This window comes from Rana temporaria (assembly GCF_905171775.1).
Source record: "Rana temporaria chromosome 11 unlocalized genomic scaffold, aRanTem1.1 chr11z, whole genome shotgun sequence".
In the NCBI taxonomy this organism is placed as follows: domain Eukaryota; kingdom Metazoa; phylum Chordata; class Amphibia; order Anura; family Ranidae; genus Rana; species Rana temporaria.
In genome coordinates, this window is record NW_024404490.1 from 157,501 (window position 1) to 163,403 (window position 5,903).

Sequence of the window (5,903 nt, forward strand, 5' to 3'; positions counted from 1 at the left end):
ACAAATCACCCCCCCCCCCCCCCCGGATACCTCATCCCTCACTGGGCCCTTCTATAACCCCCCCCCCCCCCCCAGTATATCTCCATCCCTCAATGGGCTCTTCTACAAATCACCCCCCCCCGGATACCTCATCCCTCAATGGGCCCTTCTATAACCCCCCCCCCCCCCCAGTATATCTCCATCCCTCAATGGGCCCTTCTATAACACCCCCCCCCCCAGTATATCTCCATCCCTCAATGGGCCCTTCTATAACCCCCCCCCCCCCCAGTATATCTCCATCCCTCAATGGGCCCTTCTATAACCCCCCCCCCCCCAGTATATCTCCATCCCTCAATGGGCCCTTCTATAACACCCCCCCCCCCCAGTATATCTCCATCCCTCAATGGGCCCTTCTATAACCCCCCCCCCCAGTATATCTCCATCCCTCAATGGGCCCTTCTATAACACCCCCCCCCCAGTATATCTCCATCCCTCAATGGGCTCTTCTACAAATCACCCCCCCCCCGGATACCTCATCCCTCAATGGGCCCTTCTATAACCCCCCCCCCCCCCCCCAGTATATCTCCATCCCTCAATGGGCCCTTCTATACCCCCCCCCCCCCAGTATATCTCCATCCCTCAATGGGCCCTTCTATAACACCCCCCCCCCCAGTATATCTCCATCCCTCAATGGGCCCTTCTATAACCCCCCCCCCCCCAGTATATCTCCATCCCTCAATGGGCCCTTCTATAACACCCCCCCCCCCCAGTATATCTCCATCCCTCAATGGGCCCTTCTATAACCCCCCCCCCCAGTATATCTCCATCCCTCAATGGGCCCTTCTATAACCCCCCCCCCCCAGTATATCTCCATCCCTCAATGGGCCCTTGTATACCCCCCAGTATATCTCCATCCCTCAATGGGCCCTTCTATAACCCCCCCCCCCCAGTATATCTCCATCCCTCAATGGGCCCTTGTATACCCCCCCAGTATATCCCCATGCCCCAATGGAACCTTCTATACCCCCCCCAGTATATCTCCATCCCTCAATGGGCCCTTCTATAACCCCCCCCCCCCCCCAGTATATCTCCATCCCTCAATGGGCCCTTGTATACCCCCCAGTATATCTCCATCCCTCAATGGGCCCTTGTATACCCCCCCCCCAGTATATCTCCATCCCTCAATGGCCCTTCTATAACCCCCCCCCCCAGTATATCTCCATGCCCCAATGGGCCCTTCTATGCACACAAATTCTTGTTCTGAATCATTACAGCCCATTTTCAGAAAATAATGACTTTGTGCTGTACAGAGTGAGGGAGGGTTAGATCCTTTGTCTGGTTTTTATTGCCTACTTTGTCCCTTTTTTTGGTGTGCGTTTATTTATTTTTTCCCAGCACAGGAATTGTTGAGCAATTTATTTATTTTTTTGTTATCCAGCTTCATAAGGAGGAACATCTGAAATGATTATCATGGCGATCTTGTCAGATGACAACGTGAGGCGTCTCCCTCCACTGATCACCAAATGTTTTTTATTGCTCTTTATTACACATTTTTTGTTTCATGATTGTTACAGAAAATATTTTTTGAGTAATGGGGGGGGGTGTCGGGTACCATGGGGACGTCATATTCTTTATTTAAACTTCCTACATCTTTTTCTCCATGTCCTCTGCTCTGTAGATAATTGGTGGTCGGGGTTCTCTGGGACCTGTCGGTTATTTTCGGTTCCTCTGTGGTGAGCGGGAAGGTCGGTGTATTGTGTAGCCGCACACCTGCTTTTATTTTTGTTGCGGTGACCTTTGTATGGGTGTGAGCCGTGTGTAGAATAACTCCGGGGAAGGTGCACACCCGTTCTGTCAATCATTTCCCTCCCACACCTGTGTGCTGGGTGTTGGGTTTGTGCTCTGCAGAGATAACGCTCTGCACACCCCTCCCGCTCAGCACACCCCTCCCCGCTCTGCACACCCCCTCCCCGCTCTGCACACCCCCTCCCCGCTCTGCACACCCCCTCCCCGCTCTGCACACCCCCTCCCCGCTCTGCACACCCCCTCCCCGCTCTGCACACCCCCTCCCCGCTCTGCACACCCCCTCCCCGCTCTGCACACCCCCTCCCGCTCTGCACACCCCCTCCCGCTCTGCACACCCCCTCCCCGCTCTGCACACCCCCTCCCCGCTCTGCGCACCCCCTCCCCGCTCTGCGCACCCCCTCCCCGCTCTGCACACCCCTCCCCGCTCTGCACACCCCTCCCCGCTCTGCACACCCCCTCCCCGCTCTGCGCACCCCCTCCCCGCTCTGCGCACCCCCTCCCCGCTCTGCGCACCCCCTCCCCGCTCTGCGCACCCCCTCCCCGCTCTGCGCACCCCCTCCCCGCTCTGCACACCCCTCCCCGCTCTGCACACCCCTCCCCGCTCTGCACACCCCTCCCGCTCTGCACACCCCCTCCCCGCTCTGCACACCCCCTCCCCGCTCTGCACACCCCTCCCGCTCTGCACACCCCCTCCCGCTCTGCACACCCCTCCCGCTCTGCACCCCCCTCCCGCTCTGCACACCCCCTCCCCGCTCTGCACACCCCCTCCCGCTCTGCACACCCCTCCCCGCTCTGCACACCCCCTCCCCGCTCTGCACACCCCCTCCCCGCTCTGCACACCCCCTCCCGCTCTGCACACCCCTCCCGCTCTGCACACACTCCACCGACAGGCCGCCAAGGGTTAATGTTGTGTTCTTCAGTGTGGTGACCTTTCTCCACTCTCAGGAATGTCACTTCAGCTCCTTCCTTGTTTGCCTTTCATGAGGCTTTGTGCTTTGAGATGAGGGCCCACAACACAGCCTACGGGGCCCGCAACACAGGAATATACAACAGGGCCCACAACACAGCCTACGGGGCCCGCAACACAGGAATATACAACAGGGCCCACAATACAGCCTACGGGGCCCGCAACACAGGAATATACAACATGGCCCACAATACAGCCTACGGGGCCCGCAACACAGGAATATACAACAGGGCCCACAATACAGCCTATGGGGCCCGCAACACAGGAATATACCATATGGTCTACATGGCTCACAACATATGAATATACAACACGGCCCACAGGGCCCACAATATAGCTTACGGGGCCCGCTACATGGGGTAACACAACACTACACGGGAATATGCCATATGGTCTACACGACCCACAACATGGGAATATACAACACGGGAGTACACAACATGGGAATATACAACACGGGAGTACACAACATGGGAATATACAACACGGCCCACAACATGGGAATATACAACACGGCCCACAACATGGGAATATACAACACGGGAGTACACAACATGGGAATGTACAACACAGCCTACTGGGCCCGCAACATGGGGTAACACAACACGGCCTACAGGGCCCACTACACAGGAATATGCCATATGGTCTACACGGCCCACAACATGGGAATATACAACACGGGAGTACACAACATATCCTACAGGGCTTGATCCTTGGGGTCATAGTGTCATGTATGTGTCACAATGGTGGTGAGGGATGCTGGGCTCCAGCCTCACTGGGATGAAGTATATATAATGGCAGTGGTGAGGGTGGCTGGCCCCAGCCTCGTTGGGGTGATATGTGTGTGTGTGTGTGTGTGTGTGTGTATATTTGACTGCTGTGGTGAAGGAGGTTGGGCCCCAGCCTTGGGGTGATGCGTATATATAATGGCCATAACGTGTGTGTGTGTGTGTATATATATATATATATATATATATATATATATATATATATATATATATATATATATATATATAATATATGATGGCGGTGGTGAGGGAGGCCGGGCCCCAGCCTGGTTGGGGTGGTGAGGGAGGCCGGGCCCCAGCCTTGTTGGGGTGATGTGTATATATGATGGCGGCCGGGCCCCAGCCTGGTTGGGATGATGTATACTGTACAGTATATGATGGTGGTGATAAGGGAGGCCGGGCCCCAGCCTGGTTGGGGTGGTGAGGGAGGTCGGGCCCCAGCCTTGTTGGGGTGGTGAGGGAGGTCGGGCCCCAGCCTTGTTGGGGTGGTGAGGGAGGTCGGGCCCCAGCCTGGTTGGGGTGGTGAGGGAGGTCGGGCCCCAGCCTGGTTGGGGTGGTGAGGGAGGTCGGGCCCCAGCCTTGTTGGGGTGATAAGGGAGGCCGGGCCCCGGCCTTGTTGGGGTGGTGAGGGAGGTCGGGCCCCGGCCTTCTTGGGATGATGTATACTGTACAGTATATGATGGTGGTGATAAGGGAGGCCGGGCCCCAGCCTTGTTGGGGTGGTGAGGGAGGTCGGGCCCCAGCCTGGTTGGGATGATGTATACTGTACAGTATATGATGGTGGTGATAAGGGAGGCCGGGCCCCTGTCTTGTTGGGGTGTTGAGGGAGGACGGGCCCCGGCCTGGTTGGGGTGATGTATACTGTACAGTATATGATGGTGGTGAGAAGGGAGGCCGGGCCGCGGCCTTGTTGGGGTGATGATGGAGGCCGGGCCCCGGCCTTGTTGGGGTGGTGAGGGAGGCCGGGCCCCGGCCTGGTTGGGATGATGTATACTGTACAGTATATGATGGTGGTGATAAGGGAGGCCGGGCCCCAGCCTTGTTGGGTTGGTGAGGGAGGCCGGGCCCCAGCCTTGTTGGGGTGGTGAGGGAGGCCGGGCCCCAGCCTTGTTGGGGTGGTGAGGGAGGCCGGGCCCCAGCCTTGTTGGGATGATGTATACTGTACAGTATATGATGATGGTGGTGATAAGGGAGGCCGGGCCCCGGCCTCATTAGGATGATATACGATCGGCTCGGAGGGATCGGCGCTATGAAACGTTCCCTGGTGTTTCGGTATATTATGAATGTTCATCATTCCGCACCATGCTGGCCATTTTGTTCAGTCTAATGGCCAATAAAGTTTTATTGTGGAGCGCGGCGGGTACTTACGGGGTCAATTGCTCTCATCATTATCTCAGATTATTTTTGTTGTCGTTAACGAGGGAATAAAATGGACGCAGAACACGGAGGCCGACTGACCGCGTCTCTGGATACAATCCCGTCCTCCGGATATATATATACCGTGCCGCCATTTATCGGGGTTCTGATTGGAGAGAACTCTCTGTATCGCCCTCCAGCAGCCAATCAGATTCCTGCTATCCTCCCGCCATTGTGTTGCCGTAATTGTATGATAACGTGCTGGCGGCCCCGCCCCCGTAAGTCGGTTTCTTTGTGGGGGGGAGGGGGGGCAGACTGATCAGAATTTATTGTAAAATGAAGATTTCATATGAAGGAAATCGCAGAGTCGCGGAATAAACGCGGATCGGTCGGGGTCGGTATTTGGCGATTAATTTTGTTGTGAAATGAGAATTATAAACGGCTTAGACGAGGAATTCCGTCTCACCGACTGTGAAATGAGATTATCTGTCCGTGTCACGTGACCGCCACTCCACCGCGAGATACAGGGGCCCCTCCGGAGCCGCACAGGTAGTACTGAGAGGTCCTGAGATTGGGACCGTGATTAGGAATTCCTCCTTCGTGGCCATTGCACTTCATCTGATGGTACAATCGGATTGTATAGTGTGTGGTCACCTTTAGGCTGCTGCACACATTGTAATCCGATTGTACAATCTTCTATATTTTTACCGAAAGCTGGATATAGTGTGATGGCCGGACCGATTCCATCCAATCAGGGCCTTGCATCTGATCTCTTGTGACCCCCATACATGGGGCAATTTATTGAGATCATATTGGGCAATAAGCCACTTCTAGTATATGTTTGTTGTGTCTGTAATAGCAGGTTGGGAGGGGGGTCCTGTAATCATGGTTGGGGGGGTGTCTGTAGATTGGGGGGGGGGGGGGTCCTGTAATCATGGTGGGGGGGTGTCTGTAGATGGGGGGGTCCTGTAATCATGATTGGGGGGGTGTCTGTAGATGGGGGGGGG